Genomic DNA, 15,224 nt, shown 5'->3' with positions numbered 1-15,224 from the left:
TTATGAGTACTGTGAATTTCACACTTTTGTCATATACCCAATACATTTCCCTCATCCACTTGACAAAGTTGAACAAAAGTGTGGTGGGGATTCCCCCAAGGGAAATGCTCATGGCAGTTTGCAAGTGTGTCTAAAAGGGGAGTTAAACACAACCCTGTTTATGTGATGTTGATTAGATGTGTCCGTTTAACTCAAAAGTGGAGGCAGATGAACTTGAGTTTAAGTGGGCTAAATGATTGGAGAAGTTTGGCATCACCAGAGATTGTCTGCGTTATATTTTGATTCAAAATTAGGTTTAAATGATTGTTAGAAAAATAATGGTAACGCTTAAAGCCTTAATTAGAAAAGTATTGTGCCTTGTGCACATTATAATGTACCCGTGCTTATCTATTAATTGTTGCACTTTTAGAAAGTATAATGCGTTACAACATGACAAACAGCGGATTTCAGATATAACTAGGAATCTGCAAATATTAATAAATTTCAACTGGTTGCAATTTAGAGACGGCAAAAAGTGCAATGCATTATGAATACTGTATTCATAATGCACGTTATCCTATGCGTTAAGTAGTGTTACCAAAATAGCAGGAAGAGATGAATAGTTATATTCAACTTAATCCTCACCCTATTTAAAATAGGATCAATAAAAATGTGTTGCCGATGTTAAATACTCAAGATATTAATATATTTTTTTCAATATTTTAAAGTTTGCCCAATATTTGTGTCATTAGACTATTGAAATTAGGAGTGTGATTCAGTGTTTGAGTTCAGCTATAGCTTTAGATTTACTGAAAGCGCAGCAGTCATAATCTGGAGAGATTTAGTCTTTTATCCCATGAAAGACGTTTGTCTCAGCCGTTCCTGCACTGGCCCCCAGTGCTCCTCCTGTCCACGCGTAATGGGGCCCTGATCATGAAAGGGTGAGAGAGTAAAGAGAGAGGTCCGCCATTCACTCTTTAATTACACACACTGGTGTTTTTGTTGGAAGTCTCGGGTGGCAGAAGGTAATTGCCCTTCCTCACATCGCCGCTCAGCCAGCCTGGCTCCAGACTTTCCACTGAGGACAGAGACTGGGCAAAAACCTGAAATGAATATTTGAAGCGCTTGGAAAGGGGACAGTGGAGGAGAAGAGAGAATGGAGACAGATGCGGGCCTGTTAATTGAGTAAAGTGCATGTGTGAATGGCAGAAGTAGGTGAGGCCATAGTGTCGATGCATCCTCTTACGTTCCTTATTGAATTGTGTGTTGTGATGATGTTGGTCCTGCTTTATTCTGAACCGAGAAGCTTGTAGAGACCGCTTTCATGTCATCTTTCTCCTTCAATATCTCAGCATGTCTTTTGTAATATTCTGTTGGACAGATCAAGGCTAAAATGCCACCAGTAATGACCATGATGGAGCTGTTTTTCCAGGAGACTGTTTCATGTGTTGTTTGCTCCATAAGGTCGCTGGAGAATGTCACATCTTCTTTGAAATTGAGAGATTATCACTCTCTTGTCTTTCCTGCGCTGGTCATCCTCCTTTGAAGATCAAACACTTTGTGGTGCTCATCTTTAAAGCTGAAAGAAATAAGCTTGAGCAACTGTAGTCTGAGAGCCCTTAATGTCTAAATGTTTACACACAAAAAGGGCATTGAAAAGCACGTACCGCACTTCCCACATATATACCAGTATTTATTAATATCACTGATTTATCAAATGAACTTTGCACAGATCTGATGTAGGGTTTTATGAATCTGTAAACTGCTTCTACAAAGGTTTATACACGAGACCCCTGGTGAGAATCATGCATAATACAGCACATTAATCTAGTCAAATTAATACCCGTATAGCTTTGAAAACATGCAAGCAAGGCAGCACTGTATTTGAAATGCTCTTTTTTCCCCTTTTGAAAATCTGCTATTCACTTAATGTGATAGAATGTTTGTCGTTAGCATGTAAAAAACGTTTTCACTGTAAAAAAAAATCCTTTTTTGCATAATGAATTGGGATTCATTGTGGTCATAAAGATTTTTTTGCATTATGCACTTGATGGACATCCGCTGCACTGCGTCTCGCTGCTTTTTGTGCATAAGCGGTTGGTTTTAAGACCTGTGCGACCACGCATCCATTCCTATTTCAAAGAGTATCGCATTAAAAGTAAAGCTCTAAAAAAAATTGCATTACTAATTACTTTCTAAATCCTATATCAACCTCGACCTGTTGAACAGTTAGACATGAAACTGCTCTTATTATAATTCTTTCAAAATTAAAATTGCGTAAATTATTCTTGAACTGACCAAAGTATTTAAAAGGTGAAGGTTACATTAAAAAATACACATTTTAGCATTAAATTCAATTTTCATGTTAATGTTTTATCTAGAATTGTTCTATAGGCTACAGTATTTCATGCAATTACATCAGAAGTAACTGTAATTAAATTACATTGAAAAAGTATAAGTAAGGGATTTCAATTACAGTAATTAATTACTTTGTAGTTACTGTACACCCAGCACTGCCTATGAAGCACTGTGAATCACGTCATTGAGTCCATACACTCTCAAACTGCTTAAATATTATATGCATGTTTTGCAATGAACATAAAATATATTATTTACATAATCAACATCTTTAAATAAATAGCTTTATATTTATCCATCACTTCTGTCTTTCGGAATGCTTCTTGGTATTGTAGTTCGTTCCTTCCTTCTTTAATACAACCTTTGTCCATTTATCAGATTTTTCAAAAAAATTTTTTTACTTCAAAACAAAGTTTGTGATGTGTTTCTCTTTGTAGCTGGTTGGTGTGGTTCAAGGCTTATAACTCTATAAATAAATACTTAAAAAAAAAAAGTATTTCAGGAACCAAGCACTGTTGCAGTCAATTACGCTGTGCATCATATTGCCGACATGCACAATGTAACATAATGAAGCCTGTTGACAACAATGTGGCGCAGTACTGTTTCGCGGTATCGATCCTTTTCCTATTTAGCACCAAAACTTTGGAACAGTCTTCCTTATATTGTCCAGGAAGCAGACACACTCTGTCAGTTCAAATCTAGACTAGGCTGCATAGTTTAGATCAGCCGGAACCGGGAACACTTCCCATAAATCCTGATGTACTTGGTACATCATAAGAAGGATGGCGTCTACGCTAATATTAGTCTCTCTGTTTATTCTGAGGTTCACCGCAGTCCGCCGGATCCAGGCCGTATCCGGATCTGATGAAGGACCTGCGCCTGGACATGACAACAACGCAGTCCCCAAGTGTCAACTAGTCTCTCCCCTGTGAAGGCCTCCCTCCCTTCCCTTCCCTCTGTACAGATAAAAAATTGTCAGGATAATTCCGGTTAACATGGCTATGCGGAAGCGATAGAAAAATTCTGTATTATAAATTTATCAAGGCCCGTACCTCGGAACTTATTTCATAGTTTGCGTTCTCGAGGGTTTTCTGTTAGAACGGTGTCGTGTTAGCGGCCCCTAAGTTATTAACTAATGATCGTTGCGACGGAAGTGAATCAATCAAATCTAACTTTAGCTGGACAATAACTTTAATCTAGAGCTGCTGTAAAGGCAAAACAATCACTTTTACTGTAATTTCACTGTAAAGCTGCTTTGATACTATCTATATTGTTAAAAGCGCTATATAAATGAAAGTGATTTGACTTTAATGTATTCAAATATGTTTTTATTTAAAGCAGACAGTAAACTATAGTACACAGTATTGTTGGCTAATATTCCCTTCTAGACATAGCCATATATAGCTATATATTGTTTACATAATGGTAGTTATATAAGCAAAAGGAAGCGTATCTTACATGGAAATGTTTGAAATGGGTTTGTTTCTGATGCAGAGCAGTGTGCTGTTCTTACACCGCTTTAATAAAGATTGGATTGAGCATTGTGTGTATGCGGCACAGTTAAGAGGGAATTAAAGATGAAGACATCAAAGTGTGTGACAATAGAGAGGAATCTCTGCCCACACAAACACAAAGCAGCTCAAACGAGGCATTAAAGAAACGGGCAGAAGCAGCTGTATAGAGCTGCAGGAAAAGGAGGATATTTCATTTGAATTGTAAGACTGTGTAACTGAGACCTTTTATTTCAGGAGTGTGTGTGTGTGTGTGTGTGTGTGTGTGTGTGTGTGTGTGTGTGTGTGGGGGGGGGGGGGTAGATCTGTGATTTTTGTGTTCTTGTAAAGGTATTTGTTTACATAGGATAATTTTTTCGGTGAATAGTGTGTTTGAGACTTTGGCATTCACATGAGTGTGAAGAGGTGAGTGTGTGTGTGTGTGTGTTAATATGGAGCAGCAAGGGACCAGCAGGCCTATAAAGGAGTCTTTGAATGGCAGAGAGAGCTATAATTCATTACAGATGTGAAGGTAATCACAGCCAGACAGGTCTGGTGGCTGCCACAGCCCACCGACAGGAGACCCGGTCTGGGCACGGCGACAGGACGGCGTGGGTGCGGATGCAGGAGCTCAGCAAGGTCAACTTTTTAGTTTAAAAAAAAAAAAATTGCGTACACACAATTCCTGCAACTAAGGGTATCTTTACATGACCACGATATGCTTAAAACGGAGAAGTTTTACCTTTGAGTTCTCCGCGTACAGACGCACCATTGTCAAAACGATCCCCATTCACACGGATCTGCGAAAAAAAGACAAAAAACGCTGTATTCTGCTGCCAGGCCATTAGATGGCGATGAAAAACTATAGACTGAACATGTAATACCATGGACTGTGTAATACGCATGTGCATGATGTCATCGTTTTCAGAGATTCGCGTTTTTATTGTTTACATAGAGACCGGTTTCTAAATGTTGTACTTTGAAGTTATGTTTTTGGACTTTTTGTGCCATTATTGGATAGAACAATAGAGAATTTGACAGGAAAGCGAGGGGTAGAGAGTGAGGGGAATGGGATCGGCAGGTCGCCAGAGGCGCAGTTGCGCTATATGTCGGCCCTAACCACGAGGCTATCGGCATCAACGCGTTCTCAAAAGTTTTTAGGCACCCAAAACAAAGTTGTTGTGTAAACGAACGGCCAAAACACAAAAAGTTTAACGTTTTTTAGGGGCTGTATACACAACACCGTTTTCAACTAAAACGTAAAACCTTTTATGCGCTTTGGCCGTTCGTTTACATGACAACGATGTTTTGGGTGCCTGGAAACGCAAACTTCTGAAAACGGTTTTCAAAGTGCATGTTTTTGAAAACGGTCTCTGAGTATACAACAAAAACGCGAATCTCTGAAGACCATGACGTCATGCACAGTCTGCCATTTGAATGCCAGTGTTTCCCAAATTAACCTGTTAGTTTTGAATGATGTGTCTAGAGTAGTGTGTCTTAAATGTGTTTAGCATTTTGCAAAAAGTTTGTTTTTACAATTGCAAACGCAGATAATGTGCTTGACGTTTTGCTGACTTGGTCTCAAGATTAGGTAAGTGAATGGTTTTACCGAGTACACAGACACAACATAGTATCGGCCCAGATTCGGGCCACATCTGGAACATGTGGATTCCACCCATACCAGATGTGGCCCGGATCTGGGCCGAAACGTTGTTGTCTGGGTGGGCCTCAAGTACCACGTTTGATGTGAGCAAAAAAAATAAAAATAAAAAATTGAATATGGAACCTACAGAGATGGTACATTTATCCTGCTACATTTCTTGTTTTAAAAACTTTCTAGTTCAAATGAATATATGGGAGAATGGGGTAATATCTTAAAGCAAATAGCACATTTTTGACCATATTTAGAAAGACCCACATCACATACATCTGTCTGTTACATAAAATGTTTGTATTTCCAAATAAATCAAAATCAGAAAAACAAGAGGAATGTTCATACAGAATGTTATTTTCAATACAAAGTCGCTAACAAGGAGCAAAACTCATAAAGTTGTACCATTTTTCTTTTTATCATATTGTACTGGTATTCATTATACTTTAAAATACAACCGATATTATTGTATGTGAATATGGTAATTATGCGGTTCTACCATTTCAAAGTTTGGGGTTGGTACATTTTTTTAAAATGTTTTTGAAAGAAACCTCTTCTGCATTTATTTGATACAATATATAGTAAAACCGTAAAATTGTGAAATATTGTTGTAATTATAACTGTTTTAATATATATATATATATATATATATATATATATATAAATTATTATTATTTTTTTATTCATAATTCAATCTATGCTGATTTGGTGCTTAAGAAACATTTCGTAATATTATTATAAATGTTGAAAACAGTTCAGCTGTTTTTATTTTTCTGGAAACCGTGCAAAGGATCCTTCGATGATAATAACATTATAAGAAGTCTCAAAACTGTCATATTTGATGCGTGCAATGTGAATAATGAGTATTATTTTCATTCAAAAACAATCTTCTTGACTACACTTTTGAACGTTAGTTTGGGTATATATCAAAGTACCACACTATTACATCTGATATCATCATTGCGCCACATTCAACTTGTTATAAGTGCAGGCCCCTTTAAGGATGTTCTCAACTAAAGAAAACAGGAGCTGTATCTCTGACACAATCAACAACCATGAATCACCAATGAGCTCTAAATATCCGTGGCTGTACGAAACAGACGGAGTTTATCTAGGCACACACTGACTGTGTTTCTTTGCCTGAAAGAGCCAGTTGAAAACCTCTGGCGGCCTCATTCCGTATGCGCACACCAACCGTTGCCATTCCAACCACACCGGTAGCCACCACTTAGTCATACAGAAGCCCACTCACATGAGGCATCATGGGAAAGACTCCGGTCCATCCCCAAGAGCACTAAATAGCCAGAGAGGTGATGATGGATGGCCTTCCAAATTGGATCTGTAACATTTACACAGCTTCAGCAACCTTAAACGGTCACTGCGGTTCATCTACTATGTCATATAAGCAGCGTTATGCAATATTAATGATGTGTGCGTAATGAAACGCATTACTATAGAAGGTTAATGCAAAATATGATACCACATCATCGGTCAGTCCTACAGGTACTGTATTTCTCTGTTAATTTATTTGCGGACAGACATGGAGAAAAGGGAGGAGGGGTTGAGACAAAAGAGTTTCTGTGCGAAACCGTGAAGGTGTTCCGCTCGGCTGGGGAAGAGAAAACAAACAGAAGCGAGAAGGAGAAAAGAGGAGGAGAGACGTGATTTCGCACCCTCAGCTGCTCCAGTGTGGCCTTGCGAAGCCGTTAACTCCGTTTCTGTTCCACACACACGGACAGATGCCCTTCGTGAAGTCTCATCTGACACCCATCCTGAAGATAAACACAGACAGGCTCTGCCCTCGCCGAGGGGCATCACTTACACTTTTAATTAAAAACTAACACCCCAAATAAATTGGAGGCATGCCCCTCTTAACCCCTGTCCTGCTCACACACCACTCCCACATGGAAAACACACACCTCTTCACAGTGTTAAAATACACAAAAAAATCATTCAATCACTTCTCCCGCTTTCTACAAGTTCTAGCATGAAGCAGAGCCATAGAGAGAAAGAGTTGCGACACTCTTTGATGTCGCCGCTATGGCTGTCACATGGTTCATGTAAGCCCCAATAGTTACAAAACATACGCTGGCTGTCATGTTCTTCTATGGGACAGACAGCAGCGATTGCATTATTGAACGGTAAATATTAAATAAAACACACTCCCAAGTACCTTTTCTGCTGTTATTGCATTTTGTTAATGTCAGTTTTGCATTTGGAGAGGCAGGGTGACAACAAAATACTGTATATTACTTAGATAATTACGTAATATAATACTAGTTTTAGGCTATATTTTTGGAGGGAAAAGCTTAGTGTTCATGTTCGCAGTAGCACTGGCTTCTGGCATTCATCTGATGATGGACGTCTCATGATATTTATTTTAGCACAACTTGACAATTCAAAAGAGGTCGACATTTCAGAAACTTACGTTACCTCTGGAACAACTCGACGCGAAGCATTCACCACTCAAACTCAGCAAACACGTCACTAATGAAAAGTTAGTATATCCCAAAAATTAAATTAAATAAAAGTTGCTATAAAGGTGGTAGCGATTCATTACCGAACTAATTAGATACTACCTTCACAGCTGGCCAAGTCGCGCTAGCTAACTAGCAAGCAGGCAATGCTAGAAAATTGGTTGAAACAACCAAGATATAAAAATAATTACGCTGTGCATGTACAAATGAAGACCAGTATAACCATCGCAAAGGGCTTCTGAGACAATATAGACAGTTGACAATTCAAAAGAGACAGTTTACAATTCAATTCAATAAAGACAGTTGACAATTCAATTATTATTTTTTAGCAACTTACCTCTGGAACAACTCGACGCGCAGCAATGTAAGTGAATGGGGTCCAACGCCCAATTGGGTTTGGAACTAATCCGATCTTCAAATCCCGGAAGTAGGCGGTTAAAAGCGCCGCCATTTTTTACAACGGAGTCTATGGGAGTTTCGCAACTCTTTCTCTCTATGGCTCTGGCATGAAGTAAACATGGACATCATAAACAGTAACATTTACTAAAATATATTATGTCTCATGTAATCCCTCAATCAGTCTTCCAACAGAAAGACGTCAATAAAACAGCTTGAATATGTCACGTAACGTTACATTTGCCTCAGAAAAGCCTCTTTGTCCATAGCACAAGAAAAAAAAAGTTAAACAAACTTTAGAGGGGAGCATTTTGCTAATATGGATGTTCATTATATTTAATGTATGTTCAAATCAATCTGTCATAAAAGCATGTTTTTATGGCCACCGTTCAACGAATTGGAGTAACAATTATACAATAAAAAATTTGGGTTACACTATTTTAAGCTGATGTAGTTACATTGTAGTTCCTTAAATACGTACTAAGTAATATTGATTAACTATACATTACTATAGAGTTACGGTTAGGGATTGGTTTACTTGTAATTATGCATAATGTACTGTTATTACTATAGTAAGTACATATGTGACCTGGACCACAAAACCAGGCACAGCCATGGGTACATTTTTTGAAATTGAGATGTATACATCACATGAAAGCTAAACAAATAAGCTTTTCATTATGGTTTGTTAGGATAGGACATTATTTGGCCGAGATTTTGAAAATCTGGAATCTGAGGGTGCAAAAAAATCGAAACATTGAGAAAATCGCCTTTTAAGTTGTCCATTTATGTTCACGATTGTGCTGCATTCACTCAAAAAAATAAATGTTTTATATATTTACGGTAGGTAATTTATAAAATATCTTCATGGAACATGATCTTTACTATATCCTAATGATTTTTGGCATAAAAGAAAAATCAATAATTTTGACCTGTACAATGTATTGTTGGCTATTGCCACCAATATACCCGTGCGACATGTGACTGCATGGTTTTGTGATCCAGGGTCACATATAGTAACGTCTCCTTAAAATAAAGTGTTACCAAAATTAGTTTTTATACAAAAAAAAAAAATTATTTGAGTGTTGAAAATCTAAAATTAAATGGTAATTAAATTAAACTTATATAGGGATAGTTCACAGCAAAAAGAAAAATCTGTCATCATTTACTCCTGTATGATTTTTTTTCTTCTTTGAACACTTAAGAAGATATTTTGAAGAACGTAGGTAACCAAACAGTTGATATGCCCCATGGACTTCCATAGTATATATATATTTTGTTCTCATACTATGGAAATAAATGGGATCCATCAATTGTTGGGTTACAGACATTCTTCAAAATATCTTGTGTGTTCAGCAGAAGACAGAAATTCATACCAGTTTTGAACAACTTGAAGGTGAGTAAATTATGATAGAACCATTTTTGGGGAAACTATCCCTTTAACCCATTTGTGCCGGATGCTGCGCGCCGAAACATTATATCTACCGCCGGTTACTGCGTTGCGCAACTCTGAACCTCCTGCCGGCTGCTGCGTAGCGCAGCATTTTGTATTCGTCATACTTTTAATGACACGTGCAGCATATAACGCACTGTCATAGGTTCAAATACACACGAGGTGGGTCTTGTTGAGTTTTCAAAGACCACGTGACCACCCAAATGTACTGTGGTTCGCTGAAAATCACGTCAATCAATCAGACATACACGCGCATTTGTTTTGGATTTTTGAAGACGCGAGTGCGAAAATGGCAACGACAGAAGAGGATTTTGACAGCGAGGGCAGTGACATTGACTTGGAAGATAGTGAGGAGTTTGGAAGATAGTGAGGAGTTTAGTGAGAAGTTTTGCACCTTCCTCTGCACCGCGAGTGCTTCATGTACCAAATGTACCACGTCGTTCGTCACAAATGATTTGATCTGACTCTTGTCTGTCTCTCTCTCTGTGTGTGTGTGTGTGTGTGTGTGTGTGTGTGCGTGTGTGTGTGTGCGCGTGTGTGTGCGTGTATGTATGTGTGCGTGCGTGCGTGTGTGTGTGCGTGCGCGTCTATCTGTGCGAGGATAATGCTGATAAAGCCAAAGAGGAGAGATTTGAGCCATGGAGCTCAGAGACTGATACTCTTCCCAGTTCCTCCTCAGGACTTTCCCCACCTCTCTCTGATAACAAGATGCCTTGTTCAGTGTGTTGGCATGTTTAAAATGTTATTTGTTATATTTTATATAATTGATTTATATATATAAAAAAAAAAATTTCTTCCCCATATGATTTTGAGAATTTTTTGAAAAATGTGTTGTTATGTTAGTGCTAAGGGAGCATGTTTTAATCAAACCTGTGATTCTTACCTTCAAAATGTATTTTATTTCATGTTTCTAAGTGCTACAGAGGCTTAGATATTCAGGTTTTGGTAGACGTAGACAATTCGTAGTATTTTTTCAGAAAACCCTCAGGAGATAAGGACATTTATCCTAGAATAACATAGGTTTTTATAGGCGTTTTTAGCAGGCGTTTTAGGAGTAAATGGGTTAATAGGTTAGCGTATAATGTATTAATATATAATATTCCCTGTCAATTTTGTTCATCTTTAGTGACAGATTTAGCTAGGTGTGCATTACACGATTTTAATGCACGGCATGGAGGCAGAGAAGCACCCGAAGTGAACCCGGGGCTTTGATTTGGGCCAGTGTACAGAGCCCATGTGTGGCGCCCCCGTCATAGGCACCAGAATATCATAGAGACATGAGTATTCACTGAAAAATAAACTCCAACATTGTGGGCGGGCAAGCACCACTCACATTTTCTTCGGACAATGTAGAAATGTAGCTTGACCTCCCCGTTTCTCTCTCTTCATTCTCTTTCTGTGCGTGCAAGCGGTTTGACTTTCTACTCAACAAACATAAATACACACACTCTGTCTTTCCCTGTCTCACTGTTCCCCTCCCGCTGCATTTATTTTAGTAGCAGATCTCTTGCCACAGCTTTGATTGTGTTACAGGAGAGTGTTTGCGTTTGTTTTGTGTGTGTCTAGCGGAACTGAGACTCTTATACCAGCTGTTAATCCCTTGACCCTATCGTACACCCACACACACTCACACACTCTTGGCCCAACGCCGCCTTTATGACACTTGAGACTCCAGCAGAATTCATCTCGTGCTTTGCGGTGGACTTAGTCCGAGTGCTCTCTCAGCATACCACCCCTCTTTACCCTTTGTGTCCAAACATGCACTTTTACAGGATCACACACACACACACACACACACACACACACACACACACACACACACACACACACACACACACACACACACACACACACACACACACACACACACACACACACACACACACACACACACACACACACACACACACACACACACACACACACACACGCTTACTCTATCAACTGTAATTCAGAGGGCATGATAGAGTTGCTGAAAGAAGACTGTTACTGACCCTCTAGCGGAGCCAAGCCAAACATAGGCCTGGTTCAACAGCCCTGAATGTGTGAAAGCATTGTGCTGCCCATGTTGATGCCTCAATTATGTTCAATGTCTCATACCATCAAAAATACCACACAACGGCCCTGTTCTAAAACCCACCTACCTGACCCCATGTTGTAGCAGTCAACAATATGCTGCTTTTTAGGATTTCAAATTTTTAAACCATGTCCTAACTACACTTGATGTGACAGGTTTCCAGTCAAATCATTTGTCTGTATACAATGAAAGTGAAAATGTTTAATTCTGCATTCCCAGCAGTTAGATTACCTTAATTATTAAAAGTTATGACTTGTAAAAGCAAACTTGAAATTACAATTTGGAAACATAATTTTATGAACGTTCCAACTTGTCCCACTTGACTATTGATGTCGTGTAAAGCAAAATGGCTTTTATTCTGATGTCCAGTTTTATTATAGCCAGTAAGAAAGGACTCATGTCATTGCAAACTTTCTTTCTTCTCTGGAACATAACAGAAGATATTTTGGGAAATGTCTCTGTGCTTGCAACGCAAGTCAATGGTCACCAAAACTTGATTGGTTACCAACATTGTTGAATTTTTGTGTGTGGTTCACTGCAGGTTTGGAACAACATTAGTATGAGTAAATGATGATAGAATTGTTTAGAATTGGTAGAATCTTTGGTTGAATTATCCCTTAAGTTATGTCAAGCCATGGTCACAATAGGTTGCAACATTTCTACTGGCACTGCAACAGTCGCACTCTGCTGTGTCTTCTTTAAAAACATACTTCAACATCTAATACATCCAAAATGTAACAATATGCAGTCTACTCCACTTTACTTCAATGCTGCAATCCTTCAGATTTAAAGCTGCAGTCTGTAGTTTTTCATCTTTGTCGCCATCACTGTTCGAAATCTGCAATTGCAGTTATTAACAACTTTACGTTGCTTGTGCCTCGGCATGGCACGGCGCGGATGAATCCAATATTTTGAGGAGAATGTGCGGCTGTAGTTGAACCATTGAAATGTCTTACCTGTCCAGCAGAAAAAAAGCCGTCTCTGCGTGCGTTTTGAACCCCTTCAAAACACGGAGTTTCACGCCACATTTCAAAAGCCCTTCCGATATTTATCCTTGTTTTCGGATGGGCCTGGTTGCTGTCTCTTTTTTTCTGCAGCCACTATGAAGTCTTTTGCATTTTACAACGGGTGAATCTCCAGTTGTTACTGGTGATTGTCATTTGAACCTTTCTGGATCTGCCATCAAATTAATAAGTTTAATTATATCGAGTGCTGTGAGAAAAGGCTATAAATCTCAACCTCCAACATCCTCACACGCAATATAGCCTACTAGCCTGGACACCTTCTTTATGTGTACAGATGTGACGTAATGACGCAAAGACATGCTTGAATTTCCAGCGGAAATCCATCAGTACCACTGGAATTAAAAACATTATTACAAGCTTACCGTTTTGAATCAAGCTACAGCAAGCAGATAGTTTTGAACACTTGTTAGTTGTACTTGCTTAAAAATGTATTTTGGATAAGTTTTAACCCAAAAAAGTTACAGACTGCAGCTTTAAGGGTTGTGTTCTTTTAATTCAGCTAAGATGTCACAATGTGAAGTATCAATCTTCTATTGGTCACACCTCTTCACGTGATATGAATTTGCCGGGCAGAGTTCATCAAACCTGAACTTTGGAACCCAGGGAAATGCGCATGAGCTTGCATTTCCTGTCATTTGAATGTGTTTGAAATTCATTTTAATGAAAAATTATGAGTGCACATTAAATATATATATTTTTATAATAATGGATGTGCACAAATAAAGTATTGTCCATTTTGATTTCATGTTGATTTTAAGAGTTTTGCCATATAATAAAAACATTTCTGCGAAAGTCTCACGATACAGTTGTCATCTTTATGGTAATTTAGACAAAACATGAATGCAACATGCCATTCAGCTATGTATGTGAAGCAGAATTTTCAACCAATAGGATTCACTGTGGGCGTGGCTTCCCACAACCGCACATAAATAGAACGTTTCACACTTAGTGTAAAGCAGCATTGTACATATCCTACGCAGACAAGGCAATCCCAAAATGCACTGCAATGAGCTCAGTGTAAAATTCATCCAAGATGCAAAAAGTAAATTCAATTATATTCAAAGATATATTGACTCTTATCAAACACTTGTTCGTGCGATTTTGAACTGTCTGAGGTCAACTTATGACGTTCGTTTGGTTTTTACATTTAAAACCATCAAAATGAATAAGTAATAGGATATTTTCTACATTTTTATGGGCGTGCCCCATTGAAGACTTGGAAGTAAACGCCCACTGCTATGATTGGATAACAGTTTTGCATATTATAATGAGTTTCATGTAATGCGTGAATCGGTGGGCGGGACTAAACAGGCGGTGTTGAAGTGTTGATCTTCTTCTGCGGAGGCGGTGTTTGATACCCTTTGACGTCATAGATCCCCACTTTAAAAAAACCCGTCGTTCGCTGTGCCTGGTGTCAATAAAAGCTTTTATTGGACTAACAAGGAAGTTTTCAGTTCTGAAACTTATAGGATATTCTTATGATGACCTCTTATATGTCAAAAGCTTAGATTTCTCAGTTTATCACCCATTTAAAACACCACCTTGTGAGCTTAGCAATAACTTCACTGGAATCAATTGTGTGTTGAGTCTCTAATTTGTTGTAAAATGTTCCAAATTAATAAATTATGAGGTTGCATTTCTGTTAGGATGCTGTAGATAGCAATACACAGCAAGAGAGCTCACTCGGTTTTGGAACAGAGCTATAATCAATGAAAATCCCATGTTTTGATAGACTGAAGGACTTCTCTATCTCATGCCCCAGTCCCATGTGTTGTGGTTAGTGCAGACGCTGGGGTCTGGGAATCGCTAATAGGCACTAATGCTGACACGGCCCCCTATAGCGCAGGCGGACTTTACAAGCGACTGTGCTGCATGCTAAACAGAGCCAGATGCACCGCACAAAGCAAACACGGCTCATAAAGAAGTGCAGGAAAGGGGTAATTAGTACAGAATGGCGAGTCATGTCCGGCAGCACGGAGTAAAACGCGACAGGAGAGAACGCCGCTCTCACGCAGTCTCACTCTGGGAACCGCGGATTTTGCAGAAAAAGATCAAAGGTCGTCATCGTTTGGCTCCTAATAAAATCCCAGGACAAAACAGAATTATCGCTGGCTTTCTAAACAGCTTCTTTGTTATTTGCATGTTGTGTTGTACAGCATGCACTAGAAGTACAGGACCAGCAGTTCCAGATGTTTGTACTTTAATAACAAACTGTTGGGCATTTATGATTCAGCTTATGCACTTTCTCAACACTGTGCCTTTGAACGATTCGTAAAAGCTGCCAAAATATCTGGTGGTAAAAAACAAACAAACAAAAC

Source organism: Phoxinus phoxinus (genome assembly GCF_949152265.1).
Source record: "Phoxinus phoxinus genome assembly, chromosome: 8".
Taxonomy (NCBI): Eukaryota; Metazoa; Chordata; class Actinopteri; order Cypriniformes; family Leuciscidae; genus Phoxinus; species Phoxinus phoxinus.
Note: the sequence above shows the minus strand (reverse complement) of the source record.